General features: G+C 41.9%; 1 protein-coding gene across 7 annotated transcripts in view; it reads right to left on the minus strand.

Annotated features, from left to right (window-relative positions):
* Positions 1-16813, minus strand: part of Cep128 (centrosomal protein 128) — a 378006-nt gene extending 361193 nt beyond the window's left edge. For 6 of the 7 annotated variants that reach the window (XM_056985589.2, XM_056985588.2, XM_056985587.2 and 3 more), the window contains exons 1-3: positions 16265-16813; positions 14081-14222; positions 2842-2976 (exon numbers count right to left, since the gene is read on the minus strand). The gene's annotated coding sequence lies outside the window, so the exon portion shown is untranslated. Of the gene's footprint in view, positions 1-2841; positions 2977-14080; positions 14296-16264 lie in introns of all 7 variants that reach the window. The other variant, XM_063262692.1, reaches the window with a different exon arrangement.
* Between the last annotated feature and the right edge of the window lie 506 nt (positions 16814-17319).

Genomic DNA, 17319 nt, shown 5'->3' on the forward strand with positions numbered 1-17319 from the left:
TGCTACAGAAACAAATTTTACAACAATGCATTTATAAGAAGATGCTGGCCCACCAAAATAGAAGGCCTCCCTACCAGAATATATGTTCAGCAATGGGGAATTCTCTAAATGTGCTTTTCTCCCACCATTACCTCAACTGTCTAATTAATTCATCTCAATTATTTGTGCAAAATAATCTCATTCCAGAAAAATTATTAATAGAAGTTGGGAGAACCAACTATATCTAGAACAAAACAGCACCATCGAAAATTATGTTGATCAAAGCAAAAGCTGATTGAGAATTAATCCGATAATTTCATCTTCTGTCCACCCTCTGTTATAGGGTCAACTCAGTCTTTAATATAAACTGATATAGTTTTCCTAAAATCCACGTGGACATTTTTTCTGGCTTATAATGCACAGTGCGATGAAGTTTTTCTTTCATGACAGAATATTCTGAGTCTTTTGGACTTTTATTTTTATTGAAGCTTGGAAGTGCATAATCGTGTCTCTAGAGAAGATAAAGGACTTTTGCTATGAATTTAGGGTTTGGTTTTTTTTTTAAATTAAATTACAGTGTATCTTCACCACTTCAGAAAAAGAATCCATGAATTTCCAAACACTTCACGCAAACTGAGACCAAGAGCTGCTGAGCACCCTGCAACCGCCATGCATCTCAGGTACCCACGTCTTCAGCTCCCTCCTCCTCAGGCATTGGCCTACTGGGTACAAGTCCAAAGGTACCCGTAATGGGCTCCCTCCCACTTCAGAAACCACGAACAAGAAACTAACACTGAAGCAACTGTTGGGCTCTGCCTTTGCCAGGTCACAACTGTTTAAGTGCCCCTCCCCCACCCTTGCAAAAAAAATGTATATGACAGCCATGATAGTTAAGTCTAAGTGCAAATGTGATTAGATTAATAGATACCTGGAGTACTACATTGATTCTGGGTGTGTCTGTGGTAATATTTCTAGAAACAATATGATTATAAAGACTTCTGACCTAATAACTAATGGATTAATTTCTTAGTAGGATGTGGTAAAGAGTAAGAGGTAGGACATAGTTGGAGGAACCGGCTGACTGTACTGCCTCTTTCTCCACTGCTGTCTACCAAGAAATAAAGGAGACTGTCCACGCATGTGCCATCTCCAGTGATGTTCTAGACCAGCAAGCACAGACTGAAGTCTGTGAAACTGAGCCAAACAAAAGAATCTTCCTCCCTTAAGCTGCCTCTCTGTCTGTCAGGCGTCTATCACAACAAGAACCGGAAGTAATGCAAGCTCTGAAATCCTTTGCCTTTCAAACTCTGGAAACCCACATGTGCATCTACCGCTCAGGAATCTCCCCAGTGTGCCCTTGTACTCTCTTTCGAGCACTTTCCATCATTTTCTAGCAGTAGATGCAGAAAGAATGTGTATTATCCCAAAGCCAGCTACCATAGGAGAGAGGCACTTATGAGTGTTTACACAGACAAGCCAATTTGATTCTCACAACTTTATGAGTACTGCTGGGCCTCGGGGTCTAGCTTTGTAGAAGAGTCAGCACCAACAAGACAGTAATACATCATCATCATCATCATCATCATCATCATAATAATAATAATAATAAATTAATAATATTAAGAGTGATAATAATAAATAGTTCTAACTCAACTATTTCCTAATTTACAGAGAATGCTGCAGTAGGAGGGAAGGAAGAGCCAGTTCCACACAGTGGTTTCCGGCAGCAGGCTCTGGATTCCCCAGGCTTCTCCATCTTCAGTGTTCTGCTCCTTCCACTGTACCAGTGTCCATCACATAGTTTGCATGAGTAATCTTAATGATTAATAAGAACTGCCAAAAAACGCAGCAGAGCAACTATGGCTCTATCTACATGGTTCTATCTACATGGCTACAGTTGCTTCAATTCCTCATCATTTGTCAGGATGCAAATATTAAGGAAAAGCAGAAATGTAAAACAGTAGCATGAAACCTTAAACAGACACAGGAGAAAACTACCTGCCCTCTCTCTTACATTTCACAAAAAATCCAGGAAATGAATCAAACCATTGGCCTCCACGAAAGGGGTTTTGGTTAACTAATTTTCCTGTCACTGATAAATGAGGAAAAGAATAATTATGCATGGGATAATTATCGAAGTTGCACTGTTACTTTGTTTCCCGTTCCCATCCACCACACTGCTAGTAAGCACAGGAACCGGAAACAAAGTAACAGTCGTTAGGACAAGCTGGTTCTCGGAAGCAATGTTAATCATCAGAGTACCAACCATGTTAATCATCATCTGCATTTCATTTCCTTGGATACACTGAACATGGGACTCTTCAAATAAACAGATTTTGTTCAAAATTTTGAACTTCAGCTTGACTAAGAGTACCTAAAGTCCAAACTGTTATAATTGTTTTTCACTATTTGAGAAAATTATTAAAGTAATTAGGACAGAAAATGACATAGGAAAACTGGATAGGCACACTACCTAGAACTAATCACTATGACAAATATCACTGTACTGTGCTTGTAATTCTTAAAGTAAAACATTTAGAACATTGCATTGTAAATAACATCTCAGAATTCTCTTAACTCATCTCTACTCAGCTATTGTTTCTGCCCTACCTCTTCAAGGAAGACAGACATGATTTCATGTGGAGCACCCTATGCCATGCATTTATACTTCTAACGCTGGCAGAAATTTCTCAAAATTTTTTATAGAATACACATTATGAGTAAATTATGTTAATAAGCAACCAAGCAGAATATGTAAAGTTAACTGTATAAGAGAAAATCATCATAGAACTGATCAAATTAAGAGCAACATAAATTACCTCTTACCATGACATAACACAAAGAGGAAGTCCAATCACTTACCCCAGCTAGGATTACATACTTTCAGTGAGATACTTTTCGGCATGAGTCTCACAGGTGCGCTCTAAGACTTCTGTTAGGAATTTCAGTCACTCTGAGCAATGGGAGCTGCTCAGACTCCAGCATCTGGTGGAACCCCTGCGGGTGTCAACATTTAAAGAGATAAGCATCTAAGAAACTGTGTGGTGTTTTTAAAGACATGAACATTTGGCAGCCATCTAAGTGACTTTTATTACCTACATTTCACAGAGTAGACTAAAGAATAAATATAATGATATAGATTACTTCCATTGCTAACAAAAACTTGGCACTTCCTTCCACTATTATTAACAATTAAAAAGTTAAGAATGACTCCCAGAGCAAACTTAAGTGGAGGCCTAAGTGCCCCAGCACAGAAAGCAGCCATGTGCCAATGATACTTGCCTACAAGAGTCATTAATCTATCATGCCCGCCCCCCCCCCCAAAAAGAATCTCTTCACATGGAATTGCTGGGGAAGAGAAAGAAGAAACCCTGGCGACTGCAGTTGGCATGAAGTGTGCACCTATGTCAAAAGCAAGGGTAGATAGTAGAGATGCTACTGTGGACAGAGGAAATCTCATGGATTCCAACTGAGACACAAAACTACAGGCATCCAAGGGATGCTGGGGCTGGGGAAAGTAGTCTTCCTCTAGGGAGAAGTCCCCTAATGGGTTATCCAATACCAAGTGGTCGGCCCTGAAATCATATACATGCAAGCAACATTGGACTCAGCAGGTTGTTGGATAAGGGTGGGTGTGTTTTGTGTGTGTGTGTGTGTGTGTGTGTGTGTGTGTGTGTGTGTGTGTGTTTAACAATATTAAAAAAGAGGCAAGCATAAATTTGAAAGCAAATGGGAGTAAGGTGAGCAGGACATGGAGGAGCTGGAGGAAGGAGTGGGGGAAAGGAAACAGGGAATGGAGAGAAATGATATGATTTTATTTTAATAACACTTTTCTAAAGCTAGGGTAGATGTATGGAAGCCCCAAAAAGAAAAGCACAAAGCATGGCAATCAATGTTCTTTATTCATCGTTAACAATGTATCATTTTATACTACACTTTAAATTTAGCCCCAAGATTGCTGGCACTAAAGAAAACGGACCCCAGAAACATTTCTCCCAGTGAAACTCGCTAATATGTAGTAGTCAGAGCCATTTCATGGTGATAAACACACTGAGAGGGAACAAAAGAAAACAAATATGCACACCCAAGAAAAACCAACAAAATCGTCTAAGAAACATAAAGTAAGCAATGAGGATGTCTGTCTGATCTACTGCTTCTACCACGTAACAGTATCTATAGAGAGCCGAGTCTCAGAAGAAAGAGCACCCCGAAACTCTTCTAATGCAGATGTGTAAATTGATACAACACATCTGGCCATGAGCAGACAACTACCTGCCAAGAACTGTTTGTACCTTTGACCTAGTAATTAAATATTCAAAAATGATCCCTAAACAAAGCTAACTGAAAATTTGTTTATAGAGATAATTGCTGTGAAGATGCACTAGAAAGAAAATAAAATCTCTGTAAATTCAGAATAAAAAAGAATGGCTAAAACACAGACTTCCCGTGGGACGGCCATTACTATACAATGGAACTCTACAAAGGGAAACTACAGAGCCACTAAGAACCTGTCCCAATGAACAGTTGTTGCCAAAGCAAGGCTAAAGTATGAAAACCTGCAAACAAATTCAACATCCTTCCTTCCAAGAACTCTCTTTTCCATGGTGGACCTGTTTCCTTTTCCTGCCTGACAACTTCCTGACCCCACTTCCTAGTTCCTGACGCCTACCTCGGCCAGGCCATTTCATTAATTCTCACCCAGCAATAGGCTGAAGAACAAGTTCACAGGAGCTGTCTCTGTATTTCTCTTCAGCCACAGAACCATGCACCATGAGTTTAAACAAAAAGAAACTTTCTTGTGTTGTATATTCTCTTTGTAGTTATGCTTAAGGCCAATTATTTTCAAAGCTGGCTAACTAAAAGACACAACCCAAAAGCCAGAATGACCATACATCAAAGTTCCGTTTGAAAGCATGAGTGTGTATAGGCATTGCATATGGCTGCTTTGAAGAATAAACTAAGAATGGTTCCTGAGTGACAGATAGTCAACGTTGAAGTCTGAGGCTTAAAGAAGCATTCAAAGCTAGGTGTCCCGATTGAAGAATGGGTAACAAAAATGTGACACATTTATACAATGGAGTAGAGTATTACTCAGCTGTTTAAAACTACAACAGGAAATTGGCAGTCAAAAGGATAGAATGAGGAAAAAAAACCAAAACATCCTGAGAGAGGCAGCCGAGACACAGAAAGACAAACACGGTGTGTACTCACTCACAAGTGTATATTAGCCGTAAAGTAAAGGACAAGCATGCTACCCTGCACAGACCCAGAGAGACTAAGTAACAAGGAGGGCTCAATGGGGACACACGGCTCTCTCTGGGAAGGGAGTACACAATAGATTTTATGGGTAGACTGGAGGCTAGTGGGGATGGGAACAGGAGGGATCGGGTAGAGGAAGGATGGAGCCAGAGCGAGCATGGGGAGAGACAACTGGAATTGGGGGGCATTTGGGGAACAATGTAAAACCCATGCAGTGGGAACTCCCTCTAACCTATGAGAGTGACCCTAGTGAAGACTCCTGTAGTGGCCATTCCTGGTTGTCAACTTGACTATATCTGGAATGAACTACAATCCAGCATTGGAGGGCTCACCTGTGATTCTGATCTTAAGGCTAGGAGATAGAAGTTTTGACCTGGATCTTGGCATGGAGATCTTGAGGCCAAGTGGCTATGAATCCCAGGAGCCTAAGGCAAGGAGATCTCTGAGTTCAAGGTCATCTGGGACAAAGCAAGTCCCAGATCCAGGCATAGTGGTACACACCAAAAATCTGGGACACACCTTCTGCTGGAGAAGGACATTGGAAGAAGAGCTCTCTTCTTCGCCTGCCTGCCTTGTGGGACTGAGCCACTGCTAGATCCTTGGACTTCCATTCACAGCTGCTGCTGACCATTGTTAGGGAGTTTGACTACAGACTGTAAGTCATCGACAAATTCTCTTACTATACAGAGACTACCCGTAAGTTCTATGACTCTAGAAAACCCTGACTAATACAGAGCCTGAACCTGCCGTATTCTGTTACTAGGCAAGGCTCCAGTGGTGGGACTGGGACACCAACCCAGCCACAAAACCTCCCATCTACAATGTGTCCTACAAGATGCCTACAAGATGTGCTGGGATAATGGTGGCACAAAATTTGTGGGAGTCGCCAACCAATGACTGATCTAATTTGAGACCCACTTCATGAAAGGGAGCCCATGTCCAACACTGCCAATAGCGTAAAGACCCAAACACAACTGACAAAAAATAAAAAATAAATGAAAGTTAATGAAATAATTCCTAATGATATTCTGCTACTCATAGATTGGTGCCTAACTCAATTGTCATCAGCCAGGTTCATCCAGCAACTGAAATACAGAGACCCACAGCCCACAGACAAACATTAGGCAAAGCTTGGAAAACCCAACAGAAGAGAGGAAGGAAGGATTATAGAAGCCAGAGAAGTCGAGGACACTATGAGAACACAGTCTGCAGGATCAACTAAACAGAGCTCATAGGGGATCACAAAGACTGAAGCAACAATCATGGGGCCTACATGGGTCTACACAAGGTCCTCGGCATATATTTTAGAGTTGTGTAGCTTGGTCTTCTTGTAGAACTCCTAACAGTGGGAATGGGGCTATCTCTGACTCTTCTGCCAGCTCTTGGGACCCTTTTCCTCATGCTGGGTTGCCTTGTCCAGCCTTGATACCAGGATTTGTGCCTAGTCTTACTTGTTAGGTGGTGTTCCCATGTTTGGTTGATATCCCTGGGAGGCCTGTTCTTTTCTGTAGTGAAGTGGTGAAAGAGTATATCTGGGAAGAGGGGAGATGGAAAGGGAAATAGGAGGAGTGGAGGGAGGGGAGAGTGTGGGGGGGGATGGACTGTATGAAAGAAGAATAAGTAAAAACTTAAAAAGAAAAAATAAACAAACATTAAGACAAGTAGAAACAATCTATGTTGGCCCAGGGAAAGTTTTCATCATTGTTTTAAAAATACAAAGGAAGAACAATTCAATTGGATGAAAAATCCATTCTCATCACCATAATGTCAGAGAGATACACAGCAGCAGAAAAGTAGGAACCATCAAATCTGAACAACCTAAGGAAACTGAGGGTGAGAAAAGCATTTCCTTCAGTTGCGGAAAAAACACAAATTACTCTTCTGCACCTCACCAACACCTCCCTGTGCGACAAGACTCACTGTCAAGAAAATACATTTGCTTTTCAGACCAGAACAAGGCTCAAGAGAGGACTAAGACCAGTGACCTTGGGTAAAGGTCTATAAAATCATAATAAAGGCTGTGTTTGAATAGTAGAAGGCAGAGTTCTGAGAATAGTTTACTTAGCTGCTCCTAATGCATCGACTCTTAAATATATAAATATTGTTGCTTTTGCCTTAATGAACATTATAAAGAAGACATACAACCACCAGAGCAAGCAATGAACCCCATCCATTCATCCCATCTAAACAAATGGCCATATGTAGCCCTGGACGCTGAGACTAGCAAGAGTAAACTGCTCTCAAGCCTTGCAGTAAGAGGGCTGGAGTGAGCCTTTAGAAACTCAGTCCACCCCTTTTGTTATTTGACCTAAGGAGCCATCAGACTGTCTTCATTGTAATGAGGCACATTTGTATGTATGAGAGCCATGATTTATTGATTCTCAAATCTCTTCTCCTCAGAGTCGGTTTAAAACAATTAGGATTTGCAAGCTGTCCCATAAAAGATAAGCACCCAGCATCAAGGGTGATATTTCACAAAGACTGACTAGTGCATGTTAAGTGCGTGATTGCTTCTATAGCCTCCGTGCGCCTCAGCCGTCCCTACCCAAGGCAACTGTCCTCAAAAAGATGTTCAAGGTAATGACATTGATATCGAGAAGGGAAATGTGTTTTAAACTTAATCATCAACCAAATCCAATTTTCAGAATGCATTTCTCCCTGTCTCAACAGCCATAGAGCTTGGGGGTGCAGTTCACCGTTCAGGTGAAAAAGTCACCAAGTTGGCAAAGGTTGTCATGTACACACAGCTGTCGGTGAGCTGTTCCTTTTCTTTTCGCATCAGTGTTCTTCTGTAACTTCTCACCTCAGACACCTGCAGTAAATTTACACAAGCTCAAAGTCAGCACCCAATCCATTAGCCAGTCCCACATATGTAGGACAGCAAGGTACTCCAGAAACCTCTGAACCAGAGACACTCAAAACAGGCTCGGCATTCATCCTTTACGAATCTTTACCACATTCATTGCAGGGCAAAGATAACCCAAGGATGCCAGCCTACCCTTGTCATCACGGTGCTGAGGAGGCAAAAAGGAAAGAGGCTCGAAAGTTCAAGGCCTGCCTGAGCAACTTAGCAAGACTGTCTCAAACACTGGGAGCTGGGGATGTGGCTCGGTGGTAAGAGCCCTTGCCTAGCTCCAGTGCTAGCACTGCCAAGGGGTGAAGGGTACACAGTCCTTGGCGAGAAAGGTGGGCAAGAATATTGTGTAAGAGGGGTAAGCCCCAAGTCAAAGTACCTGGGGTCAGCTCCGAATCCGGCAGCCGACATGGAGGATGAGGCTGCACAGAGCTCATAGAAGAAATGGGGTGTGGTCAAGACCTACCTCAGAGAAAATCGAGAGCCCAGACCCACAGAGCTTCCATCCGTGCACCAGGGCAGCTCTGCTGGTATCTGGCATACATGCTGTGGATGTATACATACATACTCTATGAATGGATGGATGTTTTTTTAAGAATTCAAATATAAAGGTTGGAGAAACATGTCAATAGCTAAGGGCCCTTACTGTCTATTTTAAAACATGAATCTGAAAATAAGAAACTTCAGCTGAAAAGTCCAATTTCCAGTTTTTTGGGGGGGAAAAAAAGACCATCAGTGTGGCGGACTGATTACCACGGGAGCATGAGTGCGCTTGGCACAGGCGGACTCACTCCTGCCTGCTCACTCCAGTCTCTTCTACAGCTGCCTCACACCGTGTGTCTTTAGACTGACTCCATTTCGGTGAATGTGCAAAGCTTATGAGCACAGTTGTAAGGAATCAATCAGCAGAGACACTAGGAGATAGTCTCCCACAGAGAGCAGAAGGAAAGCACGGCAGACGTGCTCTCCGACTTCATGGTGGACAGAACGTTAGGCTGACACTCCGGCAAACATCTAAATTACCCTTGCCTGCAGACTTTAAAACTAGGAAGATATTTGCTACTTGACTTTAAGCAAGCTACAGAGAAAAGCCCTGCACTAACATGAAGAATTAAATTGCGGTGTTAATACATTAAATTTCACCCAAATCTTCACCTATATATATTTCTTCTTCTCCTGCCTTAACTGTTAATTATATATAATATAGAGGTATACTTGCCTAGCCTGGCTCTCCCACCTCTCTTATCTTCCCCACCTTAATTTCCTGACACCAGACATAGAAGTGTCCTAGAGCAGCAGATCAGTCAGCTGCCCTCAAGAAAACAGAACAAGTCTAGCCAGGCTAAGTAGACAGCTTAGCTAACCTACTGTGGAGGACTGAACGTTTATTGTTGTATGTTTCCAAGGTTTTGTTTGTTATACAGATAAGGCTAACTGTTATGAAACAGTATTTTACTAACATAACAATGACTTGCTTTGGTTCTGAAAAGAGTTATTTGCTGAAATTTCCTCTCAATCCAACTTCCCCTGAGAAAACAGGATGGACTCAGATTGTAGATATATGTGACATCCCTTCCAATGATGGAAAGAAAAAGGATACAATCAAGCCAGAATACAAGCATTTACACACACACACACACACACACACACACACACACTAAAGCAGGTAGTGTAGCACATGACAGCCTATCATGTTTTGAGATGGGGGAAGCAATCACAAAAGTATAAAAATTTCAGTGGTTTGTAAAAAAATTAATATACAAACAAAAAAATTAAGCTATTTTTCTACATCACAAAGCACATTTTTCTTCCTCCTAATGTCAAAAGGAAAGAAACTAATTGATTTCCTAGTGAAGGAAAGAACTGTAAGAAAGGAAACCATCTCCTAGTGCCTTTTCCTTTAATTTACACCCTGCTTTAGAACTCTGAGAGGATTTTTATTAGCATTTTCTCATGATTTCTATGGCAATCCTGTAACGATGATATAATTACAACCTTTCTTATGCTGTAGAGAAAGATGGTGTTTCAATAAAGTACAAACCCATGATTACTTTGTTTAAAAAAAAAATACAATAACAGAACTTCCCATGACTAAGCTGAGGTCTGTGAATCAGGACATCAAGACCCCAGCTAGCCAGCCTTCTCACAGCCCTCGCCAATGCCACAGAGCCTTCTCTGGTCCACTCACCCTACTTACTCAATCTACTCACTGCTTCAGGCAGAGCAAAATACAGCCTCCTGAAGTCTTCCAATCTCTAGACAGAGGTACTCTTTCCTTCTCACAGCTCTGAGATCTCAGAGCTGCCTATCTCATGTATTAAACATTCCCATAAAGTCGTGACTAACTATACCACAGAACTTTTCAACTATGTCACACTGCATTCACCATCAGGTCAATGCCAATCTTACTACCTCGTAAAATTCTTTTCAGTCTCCGTCCCTTTCTCAAAGGCTACATTCCTAACCATCCATCCTTGTCTCCTACTTCCCAGTCAAGATTCAAATCAAAAGAAAAGCCCTTTAGAAAGCCTCCCTTCTCTGCCCAAGCCCAAGTCTGGGCCGAGTGCACTCTGCTGTACTCCCATGGTGGGAGTACACCAACCCAGCCTATGCAGTTCTGGACATTTACTATCCACCCGTGAACCCCAGAAGTCTCAACAAAGATGGACTCAATGGCTTGCTACAGTTATATGTGCCTTATCCACACAAATGTTTACTTGCTTAAAGCTTGCTCTCTAAGATCCCTACATCAGTGGTCCGCAACCTTCCTAATGCTATGACCCTTTAATACAGTTCCACATGTTCTAGTAACCCCAACCATAACTTTATGCTGCTGCATAACTGTAATTTTACTACTGTTTTGAATTGGATGTGACCCCCAGAGGGGTCATGACCCAAAAGTTGAGAACCAATGCTCTACATGCCATGAGCTAGGGGAAAGCAAATCTCCAGTTCTCATGGATTGGTTCAGTTGTGGGCAACTGGACTGCACATCTGAAAAGTAGATTGTTATAAAGCCACTTTGACTTTGTCAGTGGCTCCCCACTCCCTCTCATGACAGGACCTTCTCTGACCCACTCATGCCTAACATGATGTAACACATTAATGGTTCAGGGAGGTGTAACAGATCACAGGACTATGCTGGTGCACTCTGTGACAAATAGGATTGTGAACCAGATAAATGTATGTCTTTTATAAATCACTCAATTTCAAATATGCCCTTAAAGAAACACAAAATGGATCAGACACAGTTGAAGCCCAGCAGTCAGCACACGGCTGGACCACTATCAAATTAATTTACAACTAGACTTTTTTAATTATCCTGTCTTAATTAATCCAGAAACAAAGTTCAAAGTACAGAGCTTTATAAAAGCAATTATGAAATGGAGAAATTTCATTAACAAAGGATCTAAATTAATTATTTGAAAATCAATATTGATTGAGCCATGTACTATTACAATGAATATTAATACTAATGTCTACTATACAGTAAACAAGGCAGCATTTCAAATTTATGTAGCATATACTAAAACTGACTAGTGACTGGGCCAAACCTAAGCTTACTCAGTTGTTTATAAAGTCATTTGAACTTACAATGGTCATTCGCAGCTACTTAGTTACATAGGGTAAAGGCACTAAGTACAATCGCCTGAACTATCAAGCTCTAAACTCCAAACTGCACAATCTCTTCTTCACCTGAGCTCTTAATTTGGTGAGTTTGAGCATATCAATTATTGCTTATGCACAAACCCATTTTTGGCATTTGAAAGCCTTCTCCTGCCCCCCATGAAGCTTTTCCTTTAACCTCAATCTGTAAAACTGACTATCCATCTTTTAAAATAACAATCAGTCCACTTCTTCCACAACGCCACTCTTCACTGGAAAGAGTCGAGCTCCAGCTCAGTTTTTAATTCACACAGTCATTCATGTGTGAACTTGCTCATTCACAAGCACTCATTCATTCACTCGGGAGCACCTGCTTCATGACCAACCCTGTGCTCACAGCAGACTCTAAATGTCCATCTGCTAAATCGATTCACGTAGCCACGGATGCTGCCTTCTCCAATCCTCCAGTCATTTAGCAGTATACAGATTTATGTTAACAGTTACTATATTAATCAGAGGAAGATGAGTGTCTGATAAAGGCTTGCTAAGTCTCTTAAGTTCTAAATATCATTACAAGACACCAGAAGCAAAGGAAAAACTCAGAATATCTGCATTATAGATAATAGTGAACAAAATAATAATAGTGAAAGGCACAAAGGACATGTAAACAGGTATTCACTGAGTACAAATGTCCCCACCAAATGCATAAATGTGCTTCATCTCTCTCAAGAGCTACAAATTGAAACAATTAAATGGTGTCCTTGTTTTTCTGTTTGGGACAGATGAGCAAAGCTCTCATGCTTAAGGTTGACAAGGGCATTCCATGGTGTACAAGTATTAGTTACAAAGACTAGCAAAGTGGCTCAACAGAGAAAAGCACTTGTCTTGAGTTCAGTCCTGGGAGACCATGATGGGAGGAGAGAACCAACTGCCAGAAGTTGTCCTCTGCCTTCTACACATGTAGCACACACCCGTGCACTGCACACCATAGTAAATAAACAAAAGTATACTATCTATAAAATAAGGGCAGCTTTTCTAGAGAATAACTTGGCAACACAAGTAAATACACACACTTTGACTCAGAAATCCTGTTTCTATGATCAACGTTTCAAGAAAACAAAAGTATGTGCGTGTGTGTGTTTGTGTGTATACAACCTCTGTATAAGATATATGTATAAGAAGTTCATTTAAGAATTATAAGAAACAAATCCCCTGATGAAGAATACATTAAAAATATCCAATCACTAAGTTACAAAGATAACGGTTAAAACAGGGAAGGCAGTGACCCAAGTAAGTGGAGCACCCCTTAATTCCGAGCACGGGGGAGGCTGAGGCAGGGATCCCGAGTTCCAGGCCAGCCCGGGCTGTATTGCAAACCTTGTCCCCGCTACTTGTATGACCATTTAACAATACACAGTTACATCTGAAAACGGACTATAAAGCCCCCTAACATTAAAGGTGTAATACTGAATCTCTTCTAAAGCCTTTTTATATGAGTTCCAAATGTGTCAAGTCGTGTAGGTGAGAATTCCCAAAGTGCAGTAACCTACTGAACTTTCTAACTCTAAACTTCTTTCATTCTAAGAATTTTGTACATCAGAAGTCTTAGGTAGAAATTCAGCGCAAGGTCCCAGAATGCCTCTGTGTGTTAGCAACTTTCCCCCATCGAATACAACAGAGGGCAGTTTGTTTTAAGTCCAGAATTTTGAATCTATTACAAAAATTAAGCTTTAACACTAAATCTTTGAAAACCAATGACAGTTTGTGTTGAACGTGATCAATTTTTGAAAATCACAAATTACAATGATTTATCTCAATAGACAATTCATTGTGTTTAAAAGAAAAAAAAAAAGTAGGATCCTTTACACATTTAAAAAGATCAATCCAGAAATGTTGAGTGTAAGTCACATCCACTGGAGAACAATTATAACTAGGCCTGAGGCCCTGTGCAGGGGACAGGACTGGGAATCTGGAAATAAAGATCATTCTTTTGGCTCAGGAATTTGCAAGCAAGGAGCCTATCTGTACCTCGAGCACATCTCTGACAAATGCCGTAAGTGTGAAAAAGAATTGAATGTATTGCCTGGGGAAGGGGCCTCAAGGCCTCTCTGGAAGAGAGCAGGTCCCCAACATTTGTTTACTAAAAGCTGCTACACTGCCGGTTTTGGTAAAGGTGAAGGCTATGTCCACTTATTTCTTCATCTGATTTGTTTTACTGTGTCATGCACAGCTACCCTGTTTTCATTCTATATTAATATCAAAAGGGAGCCTCTTGCCCCCCACTGCAATTCCTACTGTCGGCATAGCCTCTTCCACTTTGTATACACAGTAAACGAAGACAATTGCCTCAGACGCTAGCCTCAGACGAGAAAGCATACTTACAAAGTGTACTCCCAGAACTCTGCGTTGCCGTCCTTGGAGCTCAGGGTGCTTGCCTCCTATCATTTCTTCATGAGGTTCAGGGCAAGAGGTCGAGTCGAGTAGATGACCTTTCTGGTTGTCTCTACGCTTCCCCCAAAAACACCTACACACCAACGAGATGGGCAGCAGACACAACTATAACTTGAAGTTTTAATGAAAATGATTTCATCTTCCCTCTGCACAGATGAGAGAATACCAGGAGGGGTGAAAATACACTCCTATGTCATCCAGAAGCCCCTGGGGTACCCGGATGCCCAACCTGCAAACCCCTAGTAAGTGGCATCTTCCGCCCATAACTCACCATCACTGGCCTGAGTAGGTCACACTAGGGCATGAGTTGTACCCCAAGTCTAGGCAAAAGTACCCACTCTGGGTATATTTATCAGTTAGGAGACTCACCTAAGCAGAAAGATTAACACGCTTTTCTGAATTTGCTGGCCCATTTGTAAGTCTAGGCCAGCCTCCACCTCTTTAAAGACAATATTACATATGGCGGATCAGTTCTCACAGTGGTAAGACAGACAGACAGACAGACAAATACATAAATGCATTATGCATTTGGTTGTAGGAAAGTGCAATGGGTAGAAACGCTCTCAACACTTTATGACTGATTCTAAAACTATAAGGGTCCTTAGAAAAATCATCTAAGAAAGTCGCTATCAGTTATTTCAATAAGCCATTCCAAGAAGGGTATTCTGGGAGAAGAAAAGCGATGAGAGACTGTTCAGAGCGGCCGGTTAAGCAAAGGTTTACTGCATGCTTTTCTAACCAAGCAGCAAGCGTCATCACATGATGAGTCCTAGGCACAGTGATTTCTCCACACCAGTGATTCTCAACCTTCCCAATGCCACGACCCTTCGATACATTTCCTCACGTCATACATTCCTCCAACCATAAAATTATTTTGGTTGCTCCTTCACACCTGTAAGTTTGCTACAGTCGTGAATTGTAATGTCAGCATCTGTGTTCTCCAATGGTCTCAGGTGACCCCTGTGAAAGGATCGTTTGATCCCCAGTGGGGTCACCACTCACAGGTTGAGAAACACTGCTCTAGCCTAAGTCACAGCTGTCAAAGTTTCTCTTCTTTCTTGCCTGTCCAATGGAGTGGTTCTATGCCTATGACTCTAGAAACCTGGCCAGTTCTAATTGATACACACTCTGGACGTAAAACACTAATACATACCAGAGACTGAACATCCTATACCATTTTCAAAAAGCATATACTATAGCCCTAGTAGTGCCAGAAGCCTTTGATCTCAGCACTCTGGAGACAGAGGCAGGTGGATCTCTTCAATGTCCAGACCTGTCAGGGCTATGCCGTGAGTTCGAGACCAACCAGTGCCACACAGTGGAATCCTTCCTCAAAAATAAATAAATAAATAAGTAAATAAATAAATAAATAAATCTATCTACATGTATATTTACATAAAGTAAAATACACTACAGCATATTTTATGTACTGTGCCAAATAAATTAAGATTCATCACAGAAGTTTCCTTTTACTTTTAATACAGGTACTATAAAATTTAAAAAAACCACCTGTACGGTTCACACGTTGTTTCTTGCTAGACGCAATCGGTTTCAGAAAGAAGTACTGAGAATTTGCTAGGTGCCCAGGCACTGCGCCAAATGCTTTGCTTAATCCTGACAAGGACGCTACATACAGCTTTGCCAAAGAGATCCACTCCATTAACCAACACAGAATGCAGCTGGGATTCAAAGTTTGGTATTTCTAATTAATTCCGAAAGGGGGCTGCTAACCACTATGACCTGGGCATCTCCTAACTTAGCAGAGGAAAATCAAGTGACTAGAAGACAGGGATAAGCACCAACTTAAACCCCTGGGGCAGTCAAACCAACGTCAGACAGCTTGAAGCATCTGATAGCGCCTTGGGCAAGCAGCTCCAAAGCCAGAACATGGCGCGTTCAGAGTGAGGTGGCCAGGACCTGACAGTGGACGACCTGCTGATAGATGCAAACACACCATGGCCCCCACGTCACCAAACACTAAACCCACACTCCTGGCCCACCCCGCATACAACTGCAGCTCTTGTGTCTCCACCCTAGGATAAGGGGAAGTGGGACGCAAATGTCTCTATAGAGGGAAATGAGAGAAAGGGTAAGAGAACAGATAGGAGCAGGTACCTTAGACCCAAGGTGACTCCAAGTTCTTAACGCCGGATCATCGCCGAGGCCCTACCCGGCTCCCGCGGCTACCAGCGACCCCGAAGGTGCAACTGACCCAACGCTGCCTCGCAACCGACTCCGCTCACCCGGGACTCGCAGCTATGGCAACTTGAACTAGCCGCCCAGGCGCGGCTAGAGCACAGGACGCGCCGCCGCCGCTTGGCTCTTTGGGAGCTGTAGTCCATCCAACACTCCAGAGTCGGGAGGAGAGACAAGAAATAACAGGAAATGACAGGAGATAAACTGCAAGTCCCAGCATGCTCCGAGCAGGGCCTCTACTTGCCTTTCCCGGAAGAAACTGGATAAGCGGTTTTCACCGACCTGGAGCCCAGTCTTCTTGCCCCGCTCTAATTTTGTTTTTTTAAAGGGCCAGTGTAACCTGTGAAGTCGCAAACTCCTGGTAGAAAGTGAATTCAAATGTTCCGCGACACTCACTAGGAAACATCAAAGCATAAATAATAGCCAACAGGCTCAGGACTTGAAAAAGGAGTAAAGAAGTTTATCAAGCGAAACACTTTCTGCCTGGAGTGACTAAGATCTCATTACTTTTTGGTGGCAAACTACAAATCCAATAGGAGGTGGTCTGTTCATTACTACCGGGTTATGTCCTCGCTTAGAAAATGAAAGAAGTGTTTTCTGCGCAGGAAAAAAAAAAAAAGTCAGTTTCAGCTATAGTGAGAGAATTAAAACCTTAAGGAAGGGAAGTTTTGGGAAAGCTAAGAAGTGAAAAATGATTAGGCACGTCGGACAGTATTTTCTTTTCCTTTTACTCTGTCAAGAAAAAAAGAAAGAGAGAGAGAGAGATGACTTGACGCTCCCCAAAGCAGTTAGAATCAATTTTAACCCGATCTGTGAAGGTTTTCCTGAACCCTAAAAAACAGCTTTCAATGGTTCTCAACCTATGGGTCTCCACCTTTGAAAAATACATATTTCTGATGGGTCGTGGGAATTGAGAAAGCACTCCATAGCAAAATTACAGTTATGAAGCAGCAATGGAAAATAAATTTACAGTA

Source organism: Rattus norvegicus, chromosome 6 (genome assembly GCF_036323735.1).
Source record: "Rattus norvegicus strain BN/NHsdMcwi chromosome 6, GRCr8, whole genome shotgun sequence".
In the NCBI taxonomy this organism is placed as follows: Eukaryota; Metazoa; Chordata; class Mammalia; order Rodentia; family Muridae; genus Rattus; species Rattus norvegicus.